The following is a 16,835-nucleotide window of genomic DNA, read 5'->3' as shown; positions in this document are numbered from 1 at the left end:
CCCATTCCCTTTGCAGCTTTCGGCTGCCTAGCACATTTTTTCCTTTCTAATGAACATCAAAAGACAGTTTTTAATTATAAAAATAGAGCCTTGTTTACAATTTCATTTTGTGCCTTGCAATTCAAAGTGTAGTCCATAAACCAGCAGTACTGCCTGGGAGTTTGTTAGAAATAGAGTCCCTGGCCCCAGACCTACTGTCATTCAGAATCTGCTTTTTAACAGGATACCAGGTAATAGATGCACAGCAGAGTTTGAGAATTACTGGTCCAGAATTACTGGACAGTGACAGCCTTAAGAATAGTTAATTGCTAAACTTCCTTTTATTTTCAGGGACCTCTGTAAGCATCCAGTTAATGTAGCATTAATTGGGTCATTTCAAAGCATATGTCTTCCCCAATAAGTAATTTATGGTTCAAAAGAATTTGTGAGAGCACCTTGGAATTTGAGAGACTTTGTAAGGAAGTGTTGAAATATGGATTGACTCCCTATTTGTGAGAAACGGTGTGTATGTGGGTGTGTTAGTCGCTCAGTCGTGTTCGACTGTGTGTGTGTGTGTGAATCGCTCAGTCATGTTTGATTGTTTATAACCTGACAGGATCCTCTGTCCATGGAATTCTCCAGGCAAGAGTACTGGGCTTCCCTGGTGCCTCGGGCTCTAAACAATCCACCTGCAATGCAGGAGACCTGGATTCGATCCCCAGATTAAGAAGATACCCTGGAGGAGGGCATGGCAACCCTCTCCAGTATTCTTGCCTGGAAAATTCCCATGGAGAATCTCCCGAGAGGAGCCTGGCGGGCTACAGTCCATGGGGTCACAAGGAGTCAGACACAACTGAGTAATTAAGCACACAAGAATCCTGGAGTGGGTAGCCATTCCCTTCTCCAGGGCATCTTCCTGACCCAGGGATTGAACTCTGGTCTCCCTCATTGCAGGCAGATTCTTTATCATCTGAGCCACCAGGGAAGCCCAAGAAGTACAGTAGTTTGGATTAAAATGAAAAGCACCTTATATATAACCTGGCATTACCAACTGTGCTGTTCACATTCCTGAATATTATATTTTTGTTACACTTTAAACAGTGTGCTTTATCTGAGTAGACAGTAGTTATTTTTGAATTCTTAGTAGAATTTTGCAGATAACTTTTTACCATGTGATTGATCCCAGTAAAAGAACATAATTTGGGTATCTCCTTTATTCTTTCAACAAATACATGTCAAATGCCTGTTATATAACAGGGAATAACAGAGGAGAAACAATAAAAATATAAACAAACATACATATAAAATAATTTCAGATAAGTTTAAGTGCTGTGATGTAAAGGAAAGCATAGTGATAGTCAATGAGAAGAAGAAAAAGTACTTTAGATAAGGGTGTTCCGGGAGGGGCTCTCTGAAGTGGTGACATTTGAGCAGAGATCTTCAAGTCCAGAAGGAACCAGCCCAGTCAAGCTGTGAGGTATGAAAAGAAGCCAGTGTGGCTGAGGTGTGGCAAAAAGGAGCAGAGAATGATGTGGAATACAGTCAGGCAATTAAGGAAAGGCAGATCACATAAAATTTAACCTTAAGACATTTGACTAACAGTTGTCATAATATGACCTCTCTTTCTTTAACCAATGACTGGTATCTGAGGTTTTTAAAACTTACTCTTTAAGCCTTTTACCTTCCATTCTAGTTCTTTAGGGCAACTTTTTACCTTGTTCACTTCTGCTGTGACTGTGGCCAATATACATCATTTAAAAAATTCTTAATCACAAGAAAGAAGAAATCTTTCCAGGAGTAGGTAGCAAACTCGGGACTGGAGACATAAGGAAACATGTGAAGCTTTGTAGTGGAAGACATTGGAAATAATAGAAACTGGCATAGGAAATAGTGCCTTTCCTACCCAAGGACTGCCTCTTAAATACATAGTTGTCTGTTTTCTAAAACAGTGAGGTGCTAGCTAAATAGATCAGTGGCTATATTTCATTAGTTTGGTTTGCTTCCCATATCATAGTTGTTTAAAAATCCATATTCATATATAATAACTCAGTTTTCCCTATCTATATTAAATTTACTGTAGGTACTCAATAGCTAGATGCAGTAAGCTAAATGTGGTTTGAAATATTCATTCTTTTTAAACTTTGAGGTGTAAATACTTGGGCATTTTCCAAGGTTTTAGAATGTATATATAGTAATGAAATGTAACATATTTTAACCATGAAGACAGTATAAATGTCACCCATTCTACAGAAAAATAAACTGAGGTACAGAGGTTAAATGGCTGGCCTAAGATGCTGTATCGTCAAAGTAAACATTAAACTGCTGTTTAATTAAAGATAGATGATTACCAGTCTCTTCATTCTATTCCTTTTTTTTTTCTTTTTCAAATGCAAGGAAGTTATAATTCAGAAAAGGTCCATGTATCTTTTACCTAGTTTCACCAGGTTTTAAGTTTTTGCCATGTTTTCTTTTTATCATTTTCTCTTCCTCACTCCCTTGAAGCATCTAAGACACAAACATTCTCACTCACACACACACGTATAAAATCTGGTCTTTTGCTAGTATATCATACCAGGGCATTCTAGGAGATCTGAATCAATTAGAACCTGAAGATTATGTATTAGCTGTTGCCTACTCTAATCATATTATATCCATTCCTCCCATTTTTAATACTAGAACAATGATTCTTAACTCTGGAAGTGCAGTGTATTACTCAAAATGGGTGCAGGTGAGGTCTTTTGAAATTTTAAATCATTTAAAAAGAGGACATGACATTTTATAAATATTTATATATTTGATTGCACCACTCAGGATCCTCGATATTAGTTGAGGCATGCGAGATCTTTAGATGAGGGATGTGAACTGGTAACTGTGGCATAGAATCTTATCCCTCCTATATTGCGCAAAGTGAAAGTCGCTCAGTCATGTCTGACTCTTTGTGACTCCATGGCCTGTCCATGGAATTCTCCAGGCCAGAATACTGAAGCCGGTAGCCTTTTGTTTCTCCAAGGGATCTTCCCAACGCAGGGATCAAACCCAGGTCTCCCACATTGCAGGCTGATTCTTTATCAGCTGAGCCACCAGAGAAGCCCAAGAATACTGGAGTGGGTAGCCTATCCCTTCTCCAGTGGATCTTCCTCACCCAGAAATTGAACCAAGGTCTCCTGCATTGCAGGCGAATTTTTACCAACTGAGCTATCAGGGAAGCCAAAGATGGGCACAGTAAAGGACAGAAACGGTATGGACCTAACAGAAGCAGAAGGTATTAAGAAGAGATGGCAAAAATACACAGGAGGGCTATACAAAAAAGATCATAATGACCCAGATAATCATGATGGTGCGATCACTCACCGAGAGCCAGATATCCTGGAGTCTGAAGTCAAGTGGGCCTTAGGAAGCATCACTACAAACAAAGCTGGTGGAAGTGATGGAATTCCAACTGAGCTATTTCAAGTCCTAAAAGATGATGCTGGTAAAGTGCTGCACTCAATATGCTAGCAAATTTGGAAAACTCAGCAGTGGCCACAGGACTGGAAAAAGTCAGTTTTCATTCCAATCCCAAAGAAAGGCAATGCCAAAGAATGTTCAAACTATCGCACAATTAGACTTATCTCACACGCTAGCTCAAAATTCTCCAACTCAGGCTTCAACAGTACGTGAACCATGAACTTCCAGATGTTTAAGCTGGATTTAGAAAAGGCAGAGGAATCAAAGATCAAATTGCCAACATCCATTGGATCATAGTAAAAAGCAAGAGAGTTCCAGAAAAACATCTACTGCTTTACTGACTACACCAAAGCCTTTGACTCTGTGGATCACAACAAACTGGAAAATTCTCCAAGAGATGGGACTACCAGACCACCTTACCTGCCTCCTGAGAAATCTGTATGCAGCTCAAGAAGCAACAGTTAGAACCAGACATGGAACAACGGACTGGTTCCAAATTGGTAAAGGAGTACATCAAAACTGTATATTGTCACCCTGTTTATTTAACTTATATGCAGAGTATGTCATGCAAAATCCTGGGCTGGATGAAGCACAAGCTGGAATCAAGATTGCCAGGAGAAATATCAATAACCTCAGATACGCAGATGACATCACCCTTATGGCAGAAAGTGAAGAGGAACTAAAGAGCCTTTTGATGAAAGTCAAAGAGGAAAGTGAAAAAGCTGGCTTAAAACTCAGCATTCAAAAAACGAAGATATGGCATCCAGTCCCATCGCTTCATGGCACATAGTTGGGGAAACCATGGAAACAGTGACAGACTTTATTTTCTTGGGCTCCAAAATCACTGTAGGTGGTGACTGCAGCTATGGAATTAAAAGATACTTGCTCCTTGGAAGAAAAGTTATGACCAACCTAGACAGCATATTAAAAAGCAGAGATATTACTTTGCTGACAAAGGTCCATCTAGTCAAAGCTATTGTTTTTCCTGTAGTCATGTATGGATGTGAAAGGTGGACTATAAAGAAAGCTGAGCACCGAAGAATTGATGCTTTTGAACTGTGGTGTTGGAGAAGACTCTTGAGAATCCCTTGGACTGCGAGCCGATCAAACCAATCAATTCTAAAGGAATTCAGTCCTGAATATTCATTGGAAGGACTGATGCTGAGGCTGAAGCTCCAACATTTTGGCCATCTGATACGAAGAACTGACTCACTGGAAAAGACCCTGATGCTGGGAAAGATTGAAGGCAGGAGGAGAGGGGGATGACAGAGGATGAGATGGTTGGATGGCATCACCGACTTAATGGATATGAGTTTGAGCAAGCTGTGGGAGTTGGTGATGGACAGGGAAGACTGGTGTGCTGCAATCCATGGGGTTGCAAATAGATACGACTGAGTGAACTGAACTGAACTGAATTGAGAGTCTTAGCCACAGGATCACCAGGGATGTCCTAAAATGGCATGGAATTTTTATATTTGTCAAAATTGGGCTAAGATTTTCTTAAAAATTGATAAACTGGACTAAAAATTGAAGGACTGAACAGATTTATTCACATTATTGGCAATTCTTTTATATCCTAGAAAGCGTTTTCTTTCTATATCGTTGAAATAAATTTAAGGAATAATTTATTGAGAAGCCTTGTTTCAGTCAGGGCTTCCTTGGTGGATCATGAGATGGAAAAGCATCTGTCTGCAATTCCGGAGACCTGGGTTGAAACCCTGGGTCGGGAAGATCCCCTGGAGAAGGAAATGGCAACCCACTCCAGTACTCTTGCCTGGAAAAATCACATGGATGGAGTACTGGTAGGCTACAGTCCATGGGGTCACAAAAAGTCAGACAGAACTGAGTGTCTTCACTTTCTTCCTTCTTTCTTTCTTTCATCCTGTCTTTCATTCTTTCTTTCTTTCTTTACACCTAAGTAGAGCTAAATTTCTTTAGCGGTTCACTAGTTCCCCTCTTCTCTGGTCCATGAGATTAGAAGCAAGATTTATTTAGGAGGAGATTGAATTTACTATAAGTATCATTTGCTTGTGTGGTTTGTCTCTCCTTCTACATTTTAAATACATAAAGGATAAAACTTTTCCTTTGGATATTAAATTCAGTTGCTTTTATACTTTTTCTACCACTCAAAATTAATTTAAAAATTTGAAGCTATCCCAGGTCAGTTGTTAAAAGACTGTTTACTTTTTAAAGGCATTTTAGTACTGCTATTTGTTTGCTTATATATTATCTATAATAGATGTAGGTTCATATATTTTTGAAAACAGCAGTTCCTGTGAGAGAGAATTGCTGAAACAGTGTAAGGCAACTTTCAACGGGATTAAACTGCTCCAACATGTATCCTGTCAGCATATATGGATGCTTGCCCTTCTGCCAGTGGCAAAGCAAAATTAAAAGTGACTAAGAATGCTGAGTTATTCTTTCAACATTAGAAATTAGGCAAGAGTTAAAGTTTTAAATACTTTCTTGTTTATTAAGGCATCTCTGAAAGTCCCAAGATAGGATTACCTCCTGTACAGAAGATTTTGGAATACTTAGGCTTCCCTTGTCTTGAATTGGCACGCTACTATTTGCTGAACAGAAATTCTCAATGATGGCTTTTTTTTTTTTTAAAGCATGAAGTGAAAAGAAAATATTAGACAGAGGGGCTTGATCTCCTGGTTTGGTAAAGAAAGTAAAAAAGATTAAGTGGCTAGTATTCAGGAATATTGTCGGCTAGATGGAATCCTTTATAATTTATCAAGTCATTAATTTCTGAAATCTTTTATATAGCGATTTAACTGAAAACTATACCATAGTGGTTGAGAGAATGAGCTTGAGATTGAACAGTCGAGATTTAAATCCCAGCTCTACATTATACTAGCTCTGTGAAGCTGGGTCTCAGATTTTTATCTGTAAACTGATAACTATAATGGTAAGTCTTTCATAGTATTGTGTTAAAGTTTAAATGAGGTAATATATAATGCCTGGTACATAGTGAACTTTGAATAAATGTCAGTATGGTCATGACAGTGTTGATTACATTTAACTAGGCCCTACTAATGAAAGCAGCTTTTACTTCTTTCTTTCCTTAGTGCCTATAATAATCTAAAATAAATGCTTGTTGATTTTCTCTTTTATATTTGTTCTAAGCTCAGTTCGTTTGTCAAAAGCAATAATGGGTGAATATTCTAAAAGAAAAAGACTAAATAAAAGATTGAAATCCTGTAAACCAACATAAGTGAAATTTTTGCCTTGTTGACGGAAGGCAGGCCTAAGGAATGGATTCTAAATTACTTAATGCAAAGATGCCATGTATTATGACTGTCCATGTGGAAAAAAATACAGTATAATGGTATTAAATTTTTGTTTAATATGTAATATAGATTTTATTTCACCTAAAAAAATAATAAATGCTAATTTCAACTCCCAGGGATGTTTCTCAATGTTTAAATGATTTATTACCAGATGCCAGTTTCTTTAAGACACCCATTAAAAATAGGCTCTTGAACAAGTAAGTTGAGAGTGCTGACAACTCTTAAATTATTGACATTTGGGTACCCGATAGTTCAATAAAATTATAAATTTTCAAAATGAAGGTCAAGATCATTTTGAAGTAAAGCAACCTGAAGAAATAGTAATTCAAAAACACTTGGAGGAGTGATGGTTATCGTTTAACAAAAAAAAATTTGCCATAATATTCCTTAAAATCATAAATGACTTAGTGTATTTGGTATCTGAATTAGGATAATTCAACAACATATTTTGGTCAAATGCAGTGTATCAACCAGTTTGCTCGGCAATGGTGATAGAAATATGATCCCTTGTTCCTAGCAGTGTAGGGTCCAAATGGAGAAACATTTACCTAAGACAACCTAAATCTGTGTTTATACCATGTATGTAAATGTTCACAGTGCCCTTCTGTGGAAACATAAAGGAAAAAACCCACCTCAGCCTGGAGGAGAACCAGAAAAGTTTCTCTGATGAGGTACTGTATAAGCAGATTGTTGAAGAAATTCTAGATATCTCAGAAAATAAGAGTTTGCCAACAAATCCTTCTTGACATCCCAGGGAAGTAGTCTGAGGTAGCTGGGTGTCCAGGGTGAGGCCCTGAAGTTACTAAGGACAGAGTTCAGGAGCAGACAAGGAGCAGATCACAAAGGGATTTTATTTGCCATCTATTTACAAGGAGCTTGGATTTTATATCCTATACATGGTGGGATTAAAGGGTTTTAAGCTGGAGAGTGGTGTGGTGAGATTTTACTTTCAAGCTGATAATGTTGGCAGTAGTGTTGGGAATGGATTCCATTCATAAACAGCTTTACAGAGGTGTTTTTTTTTTTTTTTTCTTTTTTGTTAATCAAGTGGTATATAGAGAACTGATAGGGTTCATTCACTTTCTGAATTTCAAGTAAATCACTCAAGTATGAAGAAATTGCTTTAAATACTTGAACAGGAAAGTACTTGTAATCACTTATATCTTGTGGAATTTATACATTTGAGGTTTTTCATTCAGAGTAGCACTGTTGAAAGATCAAATAAATGCAAAGAGTTTTAGAAAACAGATTTTAGGTCAAGATTTTACACATAATCAAGTATGTGTGCTCTAATTACCATATTTATTTATGTTTTTTAAGTTATTTGGTAGAAACTAATGGAGTAATTGTAAATTTTTTCTTGTAGTTCAAAAAATAATATTTCCCTACCAAATGCTTTGAATTACGAAGATATATTTTTGAATGGAAAAGGATTATCCACTCAAAATCCAGCTAGTTTCTCTAGCTATCTGAAAAAAAAGTACATTTTGACTATTCGTTTAGTAAACTGTTTGAACTCTTAGTCCAAAAATTGATTAAGTAGGCGGTCTTAGTCTGCCTAGGCTGCTATAACAAAGGACCACAGACTAGGTGCTTTAAATAATAAAAATTTATTTTCTCACAGTTATAGGGTGTGGGAAGTCCAGGAACAATGTGCCAGCATTAAGTTTTCTGGTGACGTCTCTCTTCCTGTTCACCTTCTGGAGTTGTATCCATACAGCCTTTCCTCCTTACGTGTGTGAGGTATGTGTTGTGCAAAGAGATCTTTCTTCTCTTCCTCTTCTCCTAAGGTCACCAATCCTAACAGATATTCCCTATCCTTATGATTTCATTTAATCTAAATTACTCCCCAAAGGCTCTATCTTCAAATATAGTCACAGAGAACATTCAGTTCAGTTCAGTTACTCAGTCATGTCCAAGTCTTTATGACCCCATGGACTGCAGCATACCAGGCTTCCCTGTCCATCACCAACTCCTGGAGTTTGGTCAAACTCATGACCATGGAGTCAGTGATACCATCCAATCATCTCATCCTCATCCCTTCTTCTGCCTTCAGTCTTTCCCAGCATCAGGATCTTTTCCAATGAATCAGTTTTTCACATCAGGTGACCAAAGTATTAGAGTTTCAGCTTCAGCATCAGCCCTTCCAATGAATATTCAGGACTGATTTCCTCTAAGATTGACTGGTTTGATCTTCTTGCAGTCCAAGGGAGTCTCAGGAGTCTTCTTCAATACCACAGTTCAAAAGCATCAATTCTTTGGCACTCAGCTCTCTTTATGGTCCAACTCTCACATCCATACATGACTACTGGAAAAACCATAGCTTTGACTAGACAGACCTTGTTGGCAAAGTAATGTCTCTGCTTTTTAATATGCTGTCTAGATTAGTCATAACTTTTCTTCTAAGGAGTAAGCATCTTTTAATTTCATGGCTGCAATCAACATCCACAGTGATTTTGGAGCCCCCCCCCCCAAATAAAGTCTGTCACTGTTTCCACTGTTTCCCCATCTATGAGCCATGAAATGATGGGACTGGATGCCATGATCTTAGTTTTTTGAATGTTGAGTTTTAAGCCAGTTTTTTCACTCTCCTCTTTGAACTTTCATCAAGAGGCTCTTTAATTCCTCTTCACTTCCTGCCATAAGGGTGCTATCATCTGCATATCTAAGGTTATTGATATTTCTCCTGGCAATCTTGATCCCAGCTTGTGCTTCATCCAGCCTGCCATTTCACATGATGTACTCGTCATATAAGATAAATAAGCAGGGTGACAATATACAGCCTTGCTGCTGCTGCTGCTGCTGCTGCTGCTAAGTCCCTTCAGTCGTATCCGATTCTTAGTGATCCCATGGACTGCAGCCTACCAGGATCCTCTGTCCATGGGATTTTCCAGGCAAGAGTACTGGAGTGGGATGCCATTGCCTTCTCCATACAGCCTTGATGTACTCTTTTCCCAATTTGGAACCAGTCTCTTGTTCCATGTCCAGTTCTAACTGTTGTTCCTTGAGCTGCATAAAGATTTCTCAGGAGCAGGTAAAGTGGTCTGGTATTCCCATCTCTTGAAGAATTTTCCACAGTTTGTTGTGATCCACACAGTCAAAGGCTTTGGTGTAGTCAGTAAAGCAGAAGTAGATATTTTCCTGGAATTCTTTTGCTTTTTCTATGATCCAACGCATGTTGGCAATTTGATCTCTGGTTCCTCTGCCTTTTATAAATCCAGCTTAAACATCTGGAAGTTCATGGTTCAAGTACTACTGAAGCCTGGCTTGGAGAATTTTGAGCATTACTTTGCTAGTGTGTGAGATGAGTGCAATTGTGTGGTAGTTTGAACATTCTTTGGCATTACCCTTCTTTGGGATTGGAATGAAAACTGACCTTTTCCAGTCCTGTGGCCACTGCTGAGTTTCAAAATATGAATTTTGAGGGGTATATAAGTCAATGCATAGCAGAGGCTAAGTAGGCCTTTTTCCGTAAAAGTAAATATAAATTTAAGTATACATTCTAAGTCACTTAAGTCATGTCCAGCTCTTTGTGACCCTGTGGACTATAGCTCACCAGGCTCCTCTGTCCATGGGAATTCTCCAGGCAAGATTAGTGGAGTGGGTTGCCATACCCTCATGCAGAGGATCTTCCCAACCCAGGGACTGAACCTGTGTCTTCTGAGGCTCCTGCATTCCAGGCAAATCCTTTACCACTGAGCCACTGGGAAAGCCCCAGATTTAAGTATACACAATTTAATTTTGATGTTTTAGGATCCCTAAGTCTGGGTTTTTAAGGTCCCTAAAGCTTTCCAGGCAACAAAGTGGAGACAGGAGAGAAATTGTCTCAACAAACAAATGAGAAAAGAACGTGCTAATAGCTGTGGCATTTTAGAAAAATTGCATGCCAGATAATCCTTCATTAGCTCTAAGAAGGTTTATTTTCAAAGCACTTATTGCTGCATGTTCTTTTATCTCCAGTGCCTGGCATTGTAATCCTGTAGCAGAGAGTCAAAAGTTATCAATACAGGACTCTTGCAGTACCTTCATCAATGGCAGGTAAAATTCACAGAGGCTAAAAGTGTTTTTATCTTTAGCTTTTCTTTTATTTGAATTTGGAACAATTTAAGTGAAGATTGCTGAGAATTTCAGTTATATTGAACTCAGGACATTTTCTGTGTGTGTGTGTATTTGAGTAAGATTTTAAAACCAATCAACATGCCATAATCATACACATTTTTTTAAGTTTTGTTGATTTACAATGCTTTGCTAATTTCTACTGTACAGAAAAGTGATTCAGTTATACATATACATACATTTTTTAAAAATATTCTTTTCCATTATGGTTTATCATAGATACTGAGTCTAGCTGTTTATGCTATATAGTCAGTCAGTTCAGTCACACAGTTGTGTCTGACTCTTTGCAACCCCATGGACTGCAGCACACGAGCCTTCCCCATCCATCACCAACTCCCACAGCTTACTCAAACTCATGTCCACCGAGTCAGTGATGCCATCCAACCGTCTCATCCTCATCCCTTCTCCTGCCTTCAGTCTTTCCCAGCATCAAGGTCTATTCCAATGAGTCAATTCTTCACATTGGTGGCCAAAGTATTGGAGCTTCAGTTTCAGCATCAGTCCTTCTAGTGAATATTCAGGAATTATTTCCTTTAGGATTGACTGGTTTGATCTCCTTGCAGTCCAAGGGACTCAAGAGTCTTCTCCAACACCACAGTTTAAAAGCATCAGTTCTTCGGCACTCACCTTTCTTTATAAGTCCAACTCTCACATCCATACATGACTACTGGGAAAACCATAGCTTTGACTAGGTGGACCTTGTTGGCAAAGTAAATCACATCTCTGCTTTTTAATATGCTCTCTAGACTGGTCATAGCTTTTCTTCCAAGGAGCAAGGATCTTTTAATTTCATGGCTGCAGTCACCATCTGCAGTAATTTTGGAGCCCAAGAAAATAAAGTCTGTCACTGTTTCCATGGTTTCCCCATCTATTTTCCATGAAGTGATGGGACTGGGTGCCATGCTCTTTGTTTTTTGAATGTTGAGTTTTAAGCCATCTTTTTGACTTTCATCAAGAAGCTCTTTAGTTCCTTTTCAATTTCTGCCATTAAGTATGGTGTCCTCTGCATATCTGAGATTATTGATATTTCTCCCATCAGTCTTGATTCCAGCTTGTGCTTCATCCAGCCGAGTATTTTGCATGATGTATTTTGCATATAAGTTAAATAAGCAGGGTAACAATATATAGCCTTGATGTACTCCTTAGGACCTTGTTTATCTATTACACATGTAATACCTTACATCTGCTAGTCCCAACCTCTCACTCCATCCCTCCCCTAACTCCCTCCCCCTTGACAACCACAGATCTGTTCTCTATGTCCATGAATCTGTTTCTGTTTCTTAGGTTCATTTGTTTCATATTTTAGAATCCACATAAAGTGATATCATACATAATCATAGACTTTTAGAGTTGAATGAAACTTAGAGATTATCTGAGTTAGCCCCAAGACTAGGGAACTGAGGCTTTGAGAAATTAAGTAATTTAATTAATGCTAAAAAGCCATTTGGGGACCAATATGGGATTAGGACCAAAGACTTCTGTCTTTCACTCAGAATTCTTTGCACTGAATCAGGATGCTTGCAATCCACATGGCAAGTTTCTGATCATTAATTCAATTGAGACCATAATGACACCAATCCATTGCTGCTAAACTATTTAGAAACTACTTGAACCATGCTAGATCCATTCCAAATCTAAAATTCTGATTATAAAGAGAATGTAAAAAATATACAGGTTAACTTAGCAATTACTAGTGATTTGGTTCATTTTATTGCTGTACTGCACATATTTTCTTTTTTCAAAATAAATTTCCAAGGACAGAAAAACAGGGAACTTTATATATATATATATATATACACACACACACACACACACACACACATATATATATAATTGGCATGAAGCAAAAGCCAATTTATTCTAAAATTTGAATTTAATTTCTCTCTCTTATTCTTTTTTTTGGTCATGCCACATGGCTTATGGGATCTTAGTTCCTTGACCAGGGATTGAACCAGGGCCGTCAGCAATGAAGATGCAGAGTCCTAACCACTGAACTGCCAGTTAATTCCCTAAATTTTATTTCTGATACTATTCTTTTGACTATTCATCTTAATTTGTTAAACTCAGAGAAGTCATTTTTACCTTTTGATTATATATAAAATGGAATGAATGAATAATTATAGAAATACTGTATTTAGTACTTATATAACATCACTAAGGAGTCAACTTTAAATATTTCTCCCAAATTTTATTCTCAGCCTTTCTGTCTGCAATTTTTGCCAAAGTTACCATCATTCCCTCTTGAGTTTCTTATCTACCTTACACAAATAATTCCACATCTGAATCTCTGACTCCATTGTTTCCCCTGAACTTCAGCCTGTATTTATTTCTCCTGCTGTATATTTCTACCTGGATGCCCATCTGGCACTTAAACATCATTTTGGCTGGGATACACTTACCATCTTTCTACTATTAAACTTGTGCCTTCTGCTGAATTCCCTATTTTTGTTTATAGAACAGTTATCTTCTCTTTCACTTGATCTTAAAACCTCAGAGCTAACTTTGACTTCTGTATCCTTTTCATGCTGTGTAGCCCATCAATTGCTTGTTCTACGGCCATGTTATTGCTGTGTTATTCTTGAATCCAGAGACATGGTACCAGCCTTCTGGTTTCAATTTTATTCCCAATGTTATAGAAGAAGATTATCATTCTTTCTTGCTTGGTAGCCCTAACTTGACCTTCCTGCTCTAGTTTCCTATTCCAGTCCATTCTTTTAATAATATTTTTAGCTTACTTTTTTTATTACAATAGAGAAAATATAGGAAATACAGAAAGGTAAAAAGAAAACAAAATGCCTGTATTCCCAATACCCAAAGATAATCACTGTTAATATTTTGGTCTATATTCTTCCAATTTTTTTCTATGATGTGTGCATAATGTTTTTAAATATACTACTTCAATTCTAACCTGTATATTACTCCCAAACAACTAGAGTGTTATTCTTGAAGACTAATTTTAATATCAAATGATTTCATTATTTACAGTTAAAAAGCTTAAAATTCTTTGCATGGTATTCAGTCTTGACCTGGACAATCTAGATCCTTTAGACTCTTCCAGCTTTGTTTCCAAAGGATCCTATCCTGAACCTGCAAAACAACCCCTTTAGTTACTTGCCGGTACATGCTGCAAGCTCCAGTTATTTCCAGTTCATAGCATAGCATTCCAAATGCTATTTCTACCATGAAGCCATCAATCACCTGCCCATCCCCAACCTCTACTCCTTAGAGTTAGAAGTTCTCTCTCCCTCTTTTGAACTTCTGTAGTACTTGGAACATGCACTTATTCTAGATAATTATTTTCTGGTGAACACGTTTCAGGGTTATGTATTTTTAACACATAGCATGATGTCTTTAAGCATAGCAGGTATCCAGTAAATGCTGAATGAATAAATGAATGAATGAATAGTTGAACACTGCTTTGGGGTCATTATACCATTTATTAAACTTATAAGAAAACTAAGATTTTGTAGATGTAGAAAAAGCTTAAACAAATAGGACTTAGATTAGAAGGAATTGAGTAACGAGACAGAGTTAAAAACTGAAATGCTCTAAATCCAAGTTTGTTTCTTATCCTCTGGGCTATGAATGAGTTCAGTTCAGTTCAGTCAATCAGTCGTGTCTTGACTCTTTGCAACCCCATGGACTACAGCACATCAGGCTTTCCCATCCATCACCAACTCTCGGAGCTTGCGCAAACTTATGTCCATCGAGTCAATGATGCCATCCAACCATCTCATCCTCTGTCATCCTGTTCTCCTCCTGCCATCAGTCTTTCCCAGCATCAGGGTCTTTTCCAATGAGTCAGTTCTTTGCATCAGGTGGCCAAAGTATTGGAGTTTCAGCTTCAGCATCAGTCCTTCCAATGAATATTCAGGCCTGATTTCCTTTAGGATTGATTGGTTTGATCTCCTTGCAGTCCAAGGGACTCTCAAGAGTCTTCTCCAACACCACAGTTCAAAAGCATCAGTTCTTCGGAACTCAGCTTTCTTTATAGTCCAACTCTCACATCCCTACATGACTACTGGAAAAACCATAGCTTTGACTAGATGGACCTTTGTTGGCAAAGTAATATCTCTGCTTTTTAATATGCTGTCTAGATTGGTCATAGCTTTTCTTCCAAGGAGCAAGCATCTTTTAATTTCATAGCTGCAGTCACCATCTGCAGTGATTTTGGAGCCCAAGAAAATAAATTCTGTCACTGTTTCCATGGTTTCCCCATCTATGTGCCATGAAGCGATGGGACTGGATGCCATGATCTTCATTTTCTGAATGTTGAGTTTTAAGGCAGCTTTTTCACTTTCATCAAGAGGCTCTTTAGTTCCTCTTTGCTTTCTGCCATAAGGGTGATGTCATCTGCGTATCTGAGGTTATTGATATTTCTCCTGGCAGTCTTGATCCCAGCTTGTGCTTCATCCAGCCTGGCATTTTGCATGATGTATTTTGCATATAAGTTAAATAAGCAGGGTGACAATATACAGTCTTGATGTACTCTTTTCCCAATGTGGAATCAGTCCGTTGTTCCATGTCCGGTTCTAACTATTGCTTCTTGACCTGCATTCAGATTTCTCAGGAGGCAGGTAAAGTGGTCCGGTATTCCTATCTCTTGAAGAATTTTCCAGGTTGTTGTGACCTACACAGTCAAAGGCTTTGGTGTAGTCAATAAAACAGAAGTTGATATTTTTCTGTAATTCTCTTGTTTTTTCTGTGATCCAACGGATGTTGGCAATTTGATCTCTGGTTCCTCTGCCTTTTCTAAATCCAGCTTGAACATTTGGAAGTTCACAGTTCACATACTGTTGAACCCTGGCTTGGGAATTTTGAACATTACTTTGCTAGCGTGTGAGATGAGTGCAATTGTATGGTAGTTTGAGCATTCTTTGGCATTGCCTTTCTTTGGGATTGGGATGAAAACTGACCTTTTCCAGTCCTGTGGCCACTGCTGAGTTTTCCAAATTTGTTGGCGTATTGTGTGCAGCACTTTCACAGCATCATCTTTTAGGATTTGAAATAGCTCAACGGTTATTCCATCATATCCTATGGGTTGCCATCACTTGAACATAATCCCATCTTAGATTCAGGAGGGAGGCAGTGGTCCTCCTTCTGCTATGGATATGGAAGAAACACAAGCAGATATTCATTTCTTGATTGCCTGGCAGCTGGACATGGACCTGTGTCTTTGATCAGTCAGATACTCCCACCCAGGACTTTGAATCTTGAGAGCTTAGGGCATTACAGAGACAATTATAGCAGTTGTGGTATTAAGAGTCTAGGAGAACAGTACACTTGAAACTAATACAACATTGTAAATCAACTATATTCCAATAAAAATTTTAAAAAAGAAGAATCTAAGAGAACAGAAACCAGTGGCAATGGCATCAGCAGATGGTTACTGTGTCATGATCTTGATTATGCCTTTTTTCTTCTAGGGCCTTCTCTGTTTTTTGAACATCCTGGTTTGTTCTGTGAGATAGGCTATTCTGATGTGTGTTTTGTAACACCACAAAGGTATTAACTTAATTCTGACACTGTCTACCTGAGAGTAGCATCAGATCTCCCAGGATTAGGAAGCAGTCTCACAAGGCTTCCCCTACTACCAACTTCAATGCTTGTTGCAAGTCTAAGTTGTTACTTGTGCTTTTGACCAACCAGTTGTAGATTGGAGGTTCCTAAAAGCCTTCCTTGATTTTGTGGAGCAGGTTTTGCTAGAGTGGCTCATAGAACTCAGAGAAACATTTAGTTACATTTACCGGTTTATTACAGTACTTAGTCCAATTCTTTGTAACCCCATGGACTGTCTCCCACCAACCTTCTCTGTCCGTGGGGATTCTCCAGGCAAGAATACTGGAGTGGGTTGCCATGCCTTCCTCCAGGGGATCTTCCCAACCCAGGCTTTGAATGCAGGTCTCCCATATTGCAGGTGGATTCTTTACTGACTGAGGCACCAGGGAAGCCCAAGAATATTGTAGTGGGTAGCCTATCCCTTCTCCAGGGGATCTT

General features: G+C 38.3%; 1 protein-coding gene across 11 annotated transcripts in view; it reads left to right on the top strand.

Annotated features, from left to right (window-relative positions):
- The window catches only part of TAOK3 (TAO kinase 3), a 191,634-nt gene that overhangs the window by 74,728 nt on the left and 100,071 nt on the right, over positions 1-16,835 (top strand). For 2 of the 11 annotated variants that reach the window (XM_044930146.2, XM_044930144.2), the window contains exons 2-3: positions 8,347-8,465; positions 10,683-10,760. The exons of 3 other annotated variants lie outside the window; for them this stretch is intronic. The gene's annotated coding sequence lies outside the window, so the exon portion shown is untranslated. Of the gene's footprint in view, positions 1-7,319; positions 7,394-8,346; positions 8,466-10,682; positions 10,761-16,835 lie in introns of all 11 variants that reach the window. 6 more of the 11 variants (XM_044930150.2, XM_044930149.2, XM_044930148.2 and 3 more) reach the window with 4 other exon arrangements.

Source organism: Bubalus bubalis, chromosome 17, assembly GCF_019923935.1.
Source record: "Bubalus bubalis isolate 160015118507 breed Murrah chromosome 17, NDDB_SH_1, whole genome shotgun sequence".
Taxonomy (NCBI): domain Eukaryota; kingdom Metazoa; phylum Chordata; class Mammalia; order Artiodactyla; family Bovidae; genus Bubalus; species Bubalus bubalis.
This window is presented reverse-complemented; position numbering and strand designations above follow the sequence as displayed.